This window comes from Anas platyrhynchos, chromosome 4, assembly GCF_047663525.1.
Source record: "Anas platyrhynchos isolate ZD024472 breed Pekin duck chromosome 4, IASCAAS_PekinDuck_T2T, whole genome shotgun sequence".
NCBI lineage: Eukaryota > Metazoa > Chordata > Aves > Anseriformes > Anatidae > Anas > Anas platyrhynchos.
The window spans coordinates 41,387,888-41,401,702 of NC_092590.1; positions in this window are offsets into that span (position 1 = coordinate 41,387,888).

Consider the following 13,815-nt stretch of genomic DNA (forward strand, 5'->3'; position numbering starts at 1 on the left):
TGGTGAAGGGTCTACAGGGAAGGATGTATGTGGGGCAGATGAAGTTGCTAGGTTTGTCCAGCCTAGAGAAGAGAAGGCTAAAGGGTGACCTCTTTGTGGCCTACATCTTCCTCATGAGGAAGAGGCATTGATCTCTTCTCTTTGGTGACCAGCAATAGGACGGAAGAGAGTAGTAACATGAAGTTGCTTTGTCCAAATATGTATTTTTGCATTATGCTGGGGTATACAGTTTGCAGTATTTGATGCTACAAAATGTTTAATGAGCAGGTAAAGCACTTTTATCTCTTTTTCTACTTTATTTTTATTATTATTATTATTATTATTATTCATGGAAAATATACACCTTTGCAAGGAATTAAATTTTCTTTCTTTTTTCTTTTTTTCTTTTTTTTTCTTTTTTTTTTTTCCTAGAAAACTATGAAAATAATGAAATAAATTATTTTTTTCTCCTATTTGAATTATTTACTGAAAGCATGTTTCATGTAGCGTAATAGACGACTATTTACCACAAGATTGGAATAGTCCTTATAAAAATATGAAACAAGGTTTCTTTCTCATTTACTAGTCTTTAGCTGTTTTGATGAACACCTGACATCGAGCATGTATACAACATAATGTCTGTATGGAACAGTTGGAGAACAGCACAGATATTTTAAAGCTAAACTGCTTTTAGTAAATTGCTCTTAAAGGTCAAATTAGCAGGTTCAGTCCAACCTAAAGTATCATGGTGTTACGAAGTGAACCTTCAGTGCCTATTTCAGCCATTAGTAGAGATATAGTGATGGGTGTTCAGTGATGAGTGGAGCATTACTGGAAAAAAAAATTGCATTTTTTTCAGACAAAACTAGAAATGAGACATCAAGCTAAACAAAATAAACCACATCACAGGTTTTGAAAATATATCAGTGGATTTATTTAATAGTTTTGTTTGTTTTTCAAAAACGAGTTATGGGGAGCAAATAATAGCATTTTGTTGTGCAAACATTGGCATGCTTTTATCAAAATTAAATTATTTAATATAAAACTTCATAACCTACAAACAGAAAATTATGTCTTTTAATATTAACATTAATATTCTATTTGTTAAACGTTAAGTCTAAGCATCAGATATTTGATTTGTTTTAGCAAAGCTCCCAGTAGTGAACATGTGTGCCAAGACATATAAATATAGAAATATTGGTTATGTTTTAAATACACGTTTTGCTATACTATTTTTTAAAGGGGAATAAACATCACTGTTTAGAAATGTGTAAGTTTGGTATTTATTACACTTTCCCAGTAAAAATTCCTTTAAGAATTGCTTTCAGTTCAAAGAAAATAATTTCGAAGCTTTTCCATCTGGAAACAGCTTGCTTCATATGATCAAAAAGACATTTATATACTTTGATTAAATGGTCCTTTCAAAATAGCAACATGAGGAATCATTCAAGAACTGGAAACAAGGTAAGTTTTTCATATGAAAAGATTCTTCAGGGGAGGAAATGAGATTTAAAAAAAATCATTTAGAAAACATGGAAGTATATATATTTGCACTCTTGTTGCTAAATTAAATCTGTTAATTGTAGATCTTTGATAAAAACTGATAAGAATCCAAATTTAAGGGATTACAATAAACTATGTGTAATTAATAATATGGAAAAAAATAGGGGGGGTGGAGAGGAAGTTTTCAGAAATAAACGAACTGGTCTGTTTTAAAGAAATTGAAGTAAATATGAATAAGGTCTTAAATAAAGTTCCAAAAGGACAAATTTTGCCCTTGGAAGGATAAGGATGTATCCTGTAGAGCTCAGTGATGCGTGTGAGGGCAAAATTTGACTTAATGTGCCTGAAATGTGAAAAAGATAGTTTATGAAAAAAGGGCATTAACTTGGTTAACCTGCATGGCTGTGTCACACTGCTTACCTTTTTACTTATGATGAGTAAGGTCCCAGAACAAAAACCTTTCCTGCTCTGTCCTACTTTTTAAGTTCAAAACAGTATACTGTTTTAAGTTCAAAAGTTCAAAAGGGATTAAGTTCAAAACAGTATACTGGATGAAATACGTATTTGAGATTGGAACTATTTGGAACTACCTCGGTAATTAACAGAATCTTATTCAACACTAGTTAGTCTGAGTACAAGCAACTTATTTATAAAAGTGGTGATTTTTCTGTTTGTTTACATCTGATGAGCCTGCAATAATAAAAAGTCTGAAAACTGGAGGAAAAATAATCTAAATTCTAAATTTATAATCTTAATTACCATATGGTTCAGAAAAAAAAAAGTGTGTACTTAGTGCGAAATGAGTAAATGTACAACAGGTAAGATACTTAGATTGTCCTATTATTGTTTATCAAATTTTGTTCCTTCTGAAGGAGTTCTGGTTGTAAAAAGTTCTAATGATCTAAGAAAACTGATAAAATCCTGAAAGTAGAAGAAGAGAAATATAGACATCTTTGCTGATAAGTAGCAGGAAGAATTTATACATTATGGGTTTAATTCAACTTCAGAACTAGGGATTCAACGTTTTCTGATTCTGTGGAAGCCTATATTCACAGAAACTTCAAAACTTTTTGTGCACAGACTTTTCAAGGGTGAGGACTGAGGAACCCTACTGTTCTTCCTCCTAAAGGAAATTTTGATTTTTCTAAAAGAAATTACTTATACTTGGAAAAAGAGAAACAACAAGATGGTGAGTAAAACTATATCCCAGTATTTATTTAATCTAAAGTTAACAGATGTTCTACTCTGACCTGTATTTTGTTATTTTATTTGCAAACACTTAACTTCTTAGCACAAGGTATTCATATGTATATATGTGTCTCTTGTATTCTTAGCAATGAAAAAGGCTGGACTAAGACCTGAATGAAAATGCAAAAATTAAAAAATAAAGTAATAATAAAAATACTGTTTTGCTCTGTTTTTGTTTTGTTGTTGTTTGTTTTCCTAAACAAACAAAACTATTACTTAGGGATGTAGAAGAGTTATAGACTTTTATATCAATGTCACATTAAGTTTGAGATGTAGAACCAGTAAGATTAGGAACATTAAAGTTAAGAATCCACTGATCCTATACCTGTCACCTTTTATGCATATACTATGATATGAAATTTAATTACTGGTATCCTCTCGTTACCTCAGTTACCTGAACATTAACATAAGAGTGGTGAGACCTTACCAGACAGGGGCATCTCTATATAGTTTCAAGATATCCCAGTCTGCTGAAATTGGGAAAGCACTATACACAGCAGAGAAACACAAGTCTGCTTGTCCATATTTCTTTTCAGTAGCACAGTTAAAATCAAAAGAATCAGAGGGCAAGAAAAGTATTCAGCTCTTGGAATCTGAATCAGCATTTCAAAATCTACAGTGCCTATTATGAATACAACAAAATGCCAGAGTAGAGGCTGAATACATTGGTAGTCTTGTTTACAGTTTTTGAAGTGCCTGGTAAGGAAGAGGAAATGGAAGAGGCAGAAAAATAGATGAGAAAAATGAATACTTTAAATGAAAATCATAGATATTTATGGAAAAAAAATAAATCATCACAGGTACTTATGAGTAAAGTTGCCAGGAACATGAATTTTACTTATTTGATTTTTTTTTAAGCTTTCAGGTAATCACATGATAGCAGAGAACTTGTACTCTAAAGAAACTTTAAAGGGGGGTATTATAGGAATTATATGATCTTTAAGGTCCTTTCCAAACCAAACTATTCTGCGATTCTGGAATAAGTACTCTAACATGTATCTTCCTATTCTGAAGCCAGTACTCTACTGTCAGTCACTACTAACAAAATTCATGAACTTATTATTCTTGTTTAAAAATGATGTGCAATGCTTTAGTGTTAATTTTGAAAACAGCACCAGAAAAACTAACAAACAAACAAACAAAGTCTAATCTTTTGAAATAAAAAAGGAAGAACATGTGAACATGCATTTAACATAGAAAAAATACATAGAAAAATATAGAGGTTATTTATGAGTGAATCTTGTAATCCCGGGTAACAATTCTTACTTTATTATTCTAGCAAAATAATGCCTCACTATTGGTGTTCCTAAAGACATTTTTTAATGATATTAAAATACCCTGTACTGATCACTTTAGAATTGTAGTAGAGTTGTGTCATATCATATCCATAGGATTTCATACCAATGGCAGGGAAATTTGAATGAATTAACTTAATGCTGAGTGGTCTATAAATGTTACCTAGATAGTTTCAGTGTTTCAGCTGAAGTTTCAGCTTATCATCAAGACTTTTTTTAAAGTATTTCATGTACTGCTATGGTTTTAAGGTAGAATATGAAAATATGGTATTTCTTTGATATCTGTCTTCCTCACCTCCAGTCTGGAACTATTGTTGAGAAGATAAATCTTAGCACTCATTTACTTTCCTATTACAGTAACTAATATTTACTGTTCTCAGAAATATACCTTTGTTCCATATTAGGTACTTAAGCCAGGAAAGCTTTCAAATAGTCCTTACATTTTCTCACTCTCCTCGTTTAAATGTTGTTTAAGTGACTTGCAAGCAATTAGGTTGCAGTTATGTTATCAGTGTGGAAGATTGGTTGGGACTTAGTGAAGTCAAATTTCGTTTTTAAGTATCTGAAATACGCATGAGCATTCCAATGATTCAATAGATCATGGATGTAGATTTAATAAAGTAGAATTGTGACCACAAATAAAGGCATTCTATTTTATTGATAAAGCTGATGCAATAACTTGTGCTATACTGTACTTATTATCATTTTTATTTATGTTGAAATCATCTCTTCCTCTTAAAAATGCTAAATGAATTTCTTCTTTATTCTACTTAACATAACAAACCGAAAAAAGGCTTTATTGAAGACGCAGTAAATGCAAACATTAAAAGTGACAAACAAATGATGGTATTTAGATATAAAAGATATAACAATAATTTAGGTGAAATTGCATTTATAAAACAGTACCTTTATTTCTTTTTCTCCTTTTTAAATACTTCATGATGTCATACTTTCTTTATGTTATGGCATGGGTCCTTTTATTTAATGACAATCATTTGCAACATCAAAACACATGTTATAAATTTGCATTCTCAGCACAAAAGAATACAATTCCAGGATAACTCACTCCCAAAACATTAATAAATTTGAATAAAAGTGAAATAAACACAAATTATGAAATTTAAGTTTCATTATATATATATAGTTAAATGTGATTAGGAAAAACTAAAATATCAATATTGGCAAACTATAAAGTTGTTTTTTGTTTTGTTTTGTTTTGTTTTGCCTGTACGTAATATATAGCTGATATTCTTATTGCTAGAGAATATCTAAACAACTTTTTTTTTTTTTTCTCTACAATATAGGGAAAATATTTTCCACCTCTTTAGGTGATACTTCTTTACTATTGAGGCAGCAATTTGTGTTATAAAAACATCTTTTCCCAAAGGATAGCTTAAGTGAATGGTAATAGATTAACAGACAATTAAGTTCTTGGTTAAAGACCAACACATATTGGCATGACTAAAACATTCTACCACCTGTTCATATTTCTTTTTTTTTAAATGAGCATAACAAACTCAATCCAACTCCCAAAGGAAAAGTGTCCATACCAGAAATATCATCATAGCTGGCATTAATTGGCCTGTCTTTTGGCAGTTCCAAGGAAAAGCTAAATGGCATGAAGACTGAACTATCCCTCCATCCAGAGAGAAGTTAGCTTAAAGATGGTTTGGAGCAAGCCTGGTGTCTGCCTGTTGGTCTCATCTCTGCCTTTGTCAATAGAATGCAAACGAGCCTTCTCCTTCCAGATATATGAGTCTAAAAGCATTCAGTAAGTATTACTGCACATGAAAAAAAAAAAAAAAGCCACAACATTTTCAGTCTTTTCAAACTAAACAGTAGCTGGAATGACTAGTCCAGAATTCTTCAGACTCTCCCAAATGGTTTCATAAACTTCTGTAGCTTTGTTATTACATCTACTGATTACCATGGAAGTTTACTGGAGACTGAAAGCAGGTGTTTCAACTATGCTATTTCACATAAATATAGTGTCTTAAATATAATCTATGTTTCTTTGCTGCAAAATGTCCGAATTGTTAAGAACAGCAAAGATACATGTCTATAAAAACAGCAAATGGCTGCTTGTTTAAAATGGTGTCTGTGGAGAGTAAACTGAAGCCATAAAAATAAACTATGAAAATAAAATATCTGGTCAGCCACCATTCTGACACATAGATTAAAAAATAAAGAAAAATATTAGGACCAACATCAAACATTTAATAAGTGCAAGAGAGAAGTTACAGCTAGTTCCACAAACTAAATAAATAATAAAAAGGAAATGAAATAACAATCAACAGAAAAACTGGGGTTGTTTTTCTTAATATTTTCATTTATTGAAAAATATAAGGACAATTTACCATTTTCTCAGTATATATTCTTTCTATTCAGAAGTAGGAGAGCCTGTTCGGATGTAGGAGATAATGTGAAACTATCCAGTTTTATAGATTTTCTTTTTGATTAGCAGTCCCAACATATAAATCACAGAGTTATAAATTATGAGATTGAAGTAGTCATGATCATCAAATTACAGCTTCTGAACATCATTAACCATAGGATTCCTCCATATGTTTTATGATTCAAGTAGATCTTTTAGAGGAAAAACAAAATATTTTTTGTTATGAATAATAATAAAAAATACAGCGGTGGAAACTCTAGCTCAGCCCTAGAGGAACAGTTTGAACGGGAAATTATTAGAGCTTTTATGATTAATTAAGTTTTGATTGGTGATGGGAAAAAAAATGAATCTGAAGCAAAAATGTTCAGTTCAATCTTAGAACAAAACATATGGTGTTTCTCTATCTATATTAAAGAAATGGAGGCTGAAAGCTGCCAGCCTTGTATAATCTGTATTTTAGTCCTTGGCTAGAAAATAACCCTGGGGGATGATTTCAGCCTTTTTATTACTGATCTTCTAGCAGCCTGATCATATCAGAAGCTAGGAGGAAAGGATAAAGAAACTTTCTATTGATCTTTCCTTGCCCTTTAAAGTTGATCTTTCTTTCTGTCCCTAGGTTTGTTTCAATTCTATTTTCATTTCTATCAATTGTGCAATGCTGGAATTCTCTCCTGAGTCTTGATTACTTTTTCATAAGCATACACATGGCAGATGTGTATCATAACCAAAAGGAGACCAGTATGTCCCATCCTCACAGTCAGAAGGGATAGGGATCAATTCCATTAAGACACAGCATATTTCTTTTTCCAAGTGCAAACTCTGAACCATTCCAGCTGAATGTCTCAGAAACATCTTGTCTTAACTGGTCTCATGGATATTAGTCCTCTGTAGTTTTCCTGTTTTTTGTTGTTTGTTTTTAGAAAATATATCTAACTACCAAATATCCAAATGAAATGACTTACAACAGATACAGTTGTCATCAGCTTCTCATTCACTAGTAATTTTATTACTATTATTTAAAAATGCTCAATATTCGTTCTGATAAATTTAAAATGCATTCTGATATGAAAAAATAGAAATAATAATTTACAGGTTGTTTAGGAGACACTGCAGAAAAATGAAATAAAGGGGAAAGAAAGCCAAAATCAGATAGAGTAAAATAGACCAGAGAAAAATTCAGTAGGCAAATCAAATATAAAGCTAAAATTAAAAGTCTGAAAGGATGATGAAACACAAAACAGCCCCACTCCCAGGCTGCATCCTGGAACCAGGACTGTGAGAGGACTGTGAGAGAATACTCAAGCTCTGGCTGTAGAAAACTGTTTGGGAGTTTTTACTCAGGACAGGGAGCCTGAAGGTATGTCCAGCCTTGACTTAAAAAGAAAAATAAATAAATAAATAAATAAATAAATGACAGAAACATCCTTTTAATTCTCTTTGCTCTTTATCTCTTCTCTCTCTTTTTTTTTTTTTTTTTTTTTTTTTTTTCCTGAAATTACGGTAGGTTTGAGTTCAGAAATGCTGAAATAAACTAACTTCCTTTTTAGTCATTACAATGCTACACATCAATGTATTAGCTAAACTCTCTTCTCAGTTTAAAAAAAAAAAAAAAAAAAAAAAAAGTCTGAAAAAAGTCTGTATTCCAAGCAATTTCTAAGTATTTTTGTGCAGATGTACCCCAGTTTAACCCTCTTTTCTGGGCTGGCTTCATGGCATTTTGAGAGACATTTTGAGAAAAAGAAAGAGTATATTATCAAGATTTACAAAATCAGACAGGTGGTCAATGAGGTGGTCAATGCAAAACTGATTTTCACCAAATTTCACAGAACTAAAACTAGAGGGCTATCACTGACATTACTAGAAGATGTAATTAAATCAGACAAAATATTGTATTTTTTCTCAGTAGGTAGAAAACTGGTTGCAGGGCAAACACTATTAGTAGATTCAAAGCAGGGTTAGACATGAATAGAAGGTTCATAAACAGGTAATAGCAGGAGCAGGCAAGCATGTACATTTTATGTCTTTAATTCAATATGAATGTTGAGGAATACAGGGGGAATGGATTGCATACAGTGACCATGTCGTGCATCCTCCCTAAACTGCTTCTTTTCTCACTGTCTGTAAGGCAGACCAGTGATCTTAATCTTTCTTCCAAAACTGCAGAAAATACTAATAATTTGTCTGTCATATTATCTGGTTTTTATTTCAAACACAGCCAAAACTCAGAGGCAAATACTGCTGAAGTTTTAGGGATTTAAACTGTACCAAAACAAAAACAAACAAACAAACACCACACTTTTTTTTTTTCTTCTGCATTTTCCCAGACATTACCGTAAATGACAGGAATAAGAAACAGGACTTATAAATAACTGTCTTAGGCTTTCAACTAATATGATAAAATATTTAGCTAATTCAGTTTTCTTTTATTTTAGATTGCATGCAGTCTAGATTCTGCTCCTTGCTTCTGTCATCATCTGAATGTTGGAGGTAATTTATAACTAAATTTGTTTTACTTTGTTACTCATTTTAACATTTAAATTAGCATTGAAGTACCTGCTACAGATATATGAAATTCCCTGCCAATTGAGAACAGAATTACAGGGACAGTAACGCTGCAAACCTCCTGACTCTGTCAGTGTGTACTTGTAGGAAAACAAACAAACAAACAAAAAAAACTATTCATTTGCTCTGTCTTCTGTTTGCTTGCTTGCTTGTTTGTTTTTTTTTTTGTTTGTTTTTTTTTTGGTCTACCATCAATATATATGATGATCTGTATATTTGATGTATCATTCTGATAAGTTAAGTCTTGAACATTATAATCATCTACAGTGATTTCTGGGGAAAATAATCACAAATGATAATGCTATTTGGTGGTATCTTGTTTTCTCAGAACAAGTGCCTTATAGTGCAAAGTTAAATTTCTGAGAACTATCTGAGATTGGAAAGAAAGGATATACCTCCAACAGTACGTACTGATTGCTCCATTGTGATTGTCACTAAAAATACTTTACAAATTGCTTTAAGATGAAAGAACGTTTTTAGTGCATTTCAATTCTTAATTTCTAGTACAAAATTGTGAATTTAGATTTTTAGTGTTTTTGTGTGTGTTTGTTTTTTACAAGAAGGAAGCATATGCACTCTTAAATACTTTGGTCAAATGGTCAAATTAATGTCATATTCTGTCAAAAGTGTATTTGACTTGTATATTCTTTTTTATATAACTGATTATAATACAACTACTAGCATTATTTGCTAAAATCATTTTTCAGTAGACAAGACTTAATAATTCTTAAAGGCAGAAGAACAAATAAGCTACACCTGTAAACTTTATCTTGAATTTAATGTTTCAGTCTTTAGGCAAGTTGTCCAGAAGGGACTTCAGACTGCAGCTTCCTTGCATGTTTTATCTTCTGGCTACCTCATGGATTTATTGCTGTTTGTGTTACTTCAGCTGTAACCTGGACAATGCTGTCACTTGTGACTCAATAAATCTGTAGAGAAAAAGAGCAGACCTGTAAGGAAGAGTTCAGATATAAAAAGAAGTGAAACAAATAGGATGGAAAATAATGATTTAATGTTTTCCCATCACATTTCTCTATAGATTTAAACAGGGTGTATTACTATGGGTGACAATATAGGAATAGTTTAAATATATTTTTGAGGTAACTGTTCCAGAAGTTAGAATTTTCAGTTAGTGCTATCACAGTGAAAATATTGTGTTGTTGCCTGACATCTTTCCAATATTATTTTCTCAATTTGTATAAAGCCTCATTATTTAAATGCTTTTTAATTTTTTGTTATTCCAATAAAGTCAGAACATGAATTTAAGAAGATTACCGTCACCTAAAAAAGTTGGAAATAAGCTCAGTATATCATTGCTTAATTTGATTTTTTATTTTACTGTTTACGTTAGCATGAATAACAGTAAAGAGCATGAGACATGCATAAGTATTGCAATTCTGGTAAGTAAAGTCTTATCATACAGACAATGGCAATGCAGGATGCATTTTGAAGGTGTAAGTGTTGTAAATTATGCTGCCATACAAGAAGTGGAAGTAAAATGTACATAGGTTATTCACTGTTTCTTTTGTGACATTTGGCATTTGCTTTCTAAACATATTCTTCGTTTTAGTTCATTCTTATCTTAAAGTGAGCTAGTTTGATTAAACACTACCAGGAAGATTTTGTGTTCCACTGTTACAGAGCATATATACAAAGCTCTAAATATAATTACAAGGACATAGAGCAACATATACTTGCAGAAAAGCAAATGCTACATGCAGGTTTGGTAAAAGTTTGTAATCTAGACTCAGTTACCTTATAATTATTATTGGCGGTATTTCTTTTAGAACCTTTGATTTTTCTTTCCATTATTAGTTAAGAACAAAACAGAGACAACTTTTTAAGAAGAACGTGGTACTTTGAGAAAAAGATTTTTCAAGGTGGCCTTTTTATTTTATATATTTAGGCTTCTAAATTATTGTAAAAGATCTGTTTTCAGTGTTTTTGAAGGGGGGTGGAGGGGGGAGAAAGGAAAAATAACCCGGAGGTTGCATAATGATCTCCAACCCTCTCTACCTCAGGTGTATAATCAGTTAAGATATGGTTCAACGTACTTTAATAACCTTTTTTTTTCTTTTTTCCTCACTGTTTTATTTGTTTTTCCTTCTCATAATTAAATTCTTCACATTAACCCTATTATGTAGAAAATGAACCATTTTAGTAGTATCATACTTATCGCATCAGCAAACTACAGCTCATATTTTATTTCTTACCATGGTTTACCATCACGTTAGAACTCAAAACATTACATTTTACATCACCTGTGAAAAGTTAGTAATACTTTTCAGCTGTGAGATGATGCTGATGATTTAGTTGTAAACTACTTGGGACACCTTTCTTGTCTTTGCTGCTCCTGAAGTAAAGAATTTCTTTTGTATCTTGGATTTAATGTTTCAATCTTTAGGCAAGTTGTCCGGAAGGGGCCTGAGACTGTAGCTTCCTTGCATGTTTTATCTTCTGGCTACCTCACGGATTTATTGCTGTTTGTGTTACTTGTAACCTGGACAATGCTGTCAGTTGTGACTCAATAAATCAGTACAGAGCCTATCTAAGCCTATCATTTTTTAGTTTTAGTGGTGTGTGTGAGTGCGTTTATTTTTTTCTCTTCAAAAGCATTCATAAAATCAGTCAGGAGGGCCCTTCCCTAGTGAATGGAAATTATCACGACTTTTTCTTCTTCTTCTTCATATTTCTTAGAATATTTATTATTTTCTATCTCACTCAACACCAGGCTGTTATACTTTATGGAACTGAATACAACAGGGATAGAACCTGGTTTTAGAAAAGCTGATTTTTAGAGAATGTAGATTCATGAACCACATTCAGGCAAAGTAATAACAGCAATCAGGCACATCAATTAACTCTTCCCATAGAATAATAAGTAAATAAACAAATCCACACGACATAGAAAATGGTTTGGAATAAGGAATACTGAATTAGATAAAAAGAATATTTTATAAATATTTTCCATAAGACTTAAATAATAAAACCATAGAAGTGCTTAACTAACTCAAGAAAATAAGCAGTAGAAAATAACTTCAGAAGAATAAATAATTCAATACTATACTAAAATGTGTGTTATTGTAACCACAAATTAATTTATGAAATGTAAGAAAGATTGTCTTGCACTAGGAGTGTACTAAGATTGTCTTGTCATTCTGATTGTCATTCTTGTCAAACTGTACTAACTGTACAGATTTTTCTCTGCTTGTTTTAGACTTTGAGAAAAACAGTATGATTTCTGCTAAGTCTTGTTAAGTGGAAGAAAGACTATTGATTAAACTTGCCTTTTTGCTAGGGTGAATATTTGTCACATGAAGTGCTTCAGCACAAAAGATGTTGAGTAATTCTGCTTGCCAGGAGTACAAGGTCTCACTGAACAAGTCACATCACTACATCTTGAGGTTCATTAACAACAGATGATCTGTAAAAGAACCCAGAAGTTAGTTTTCTCTCACTTTTTTTTTTTTTTTTTCTGATGTATTATTTTTTATTATCTGAAACTATACTACTTCAGTTTTCATTGACTAACTGGCCTTTATAACTATAGCCAAACCAGGTAACTGGATTTTCCAGGTTTTCTAATCATGGATTTAGAACTGGCTCATAATTTTTATTTCTATGTTGCTGACAACTCTGTCTCTCCTAAATGTAATGGCAAAATACATGAGACTCAAGGGAAATGCAAGTCATAGACTTGATACACAGAAAACCACAAGAAAAAAAAAAAAAAAGCCACAAAACCCCTAAACACTGATCTGGTTATCTGGTTATTAATTCATTCTGAAGCCAGTTTGAAATGTGTATGATTTGTTGGAGGTAGGAGGGGAACATTTATGGATTTCATTCAGCACTTTGAAAATATCCTTATAACACTGTCAGTCATAGAATATGCTAAAAAATTATAAGTATATGTAGAGTACGGTAGGACATTTTCTGCAAATCCATATTATATACACATACAATTAGATATGTATGTAGTGTTTTTCTAATAGGCAGAGAAAACCAGTCTTGGGGAGCAGTTAGTTTTTTTCCTCTTTTTCAGTTGCTGACAGCAGAGGATGTGATTAAAAACTTGCTTTACTAATGTCACCTATTAGCAAATACCTAATTTACTTTATTTTGTGTCATAAATTGTGACAGATTCTACTGTGGATTCAGTTATGCACAGATGACCTCATTTATTTCTTTATCTGCAGCCATGAAATTCTGAGATACTACTGAGGCATCAGAACCGAGACTGGAATAGCCCCAGATTTTCAGTCCTCTGGACATAGTGAAGTCAGCTGAGGGATACTGAAGTTGTCACAGTGAAAGATGTGTTGTATCCACAGATCCATGTGACTCACTTCTTCAGTGCTTAGGCTGTGTGGACTTATACTCTCAAATCAACCTGGGGGTTTGAGAATCTATGGGGTTTGACAGTAGCCATACTTGCTCTTTGAAATTTGTACTGAAAACATGGCTACCACACACTTCCTGGTGACAATCTGAGTTTATCAAAAATCTTTATTGGAGATGAAGAAGAAAAGAAACATCAGGCAAGTAACACTGGTGTTATGCACTACATTTATTTGTGATGCTTGTAGAGATAGAGCTGCTGCCTGGACTTCTGTGGCATTCAGAAAAGTGCTAAAAAACAGAACATTACTTCTGTGCATTTCCTCTTGCATCTATGCAAATAACACTTCTGTTAGAGAGATTCCCACTTTTCTCTTGCTGAACAGTTAACTAAGAAATCATTTTTATCACATCAAAAGTTGGCAGACTGCAACTGAATTTTCTGCATATGGAAAACAAAATGTAAATCTAGCCATGATTATCGACCAGATG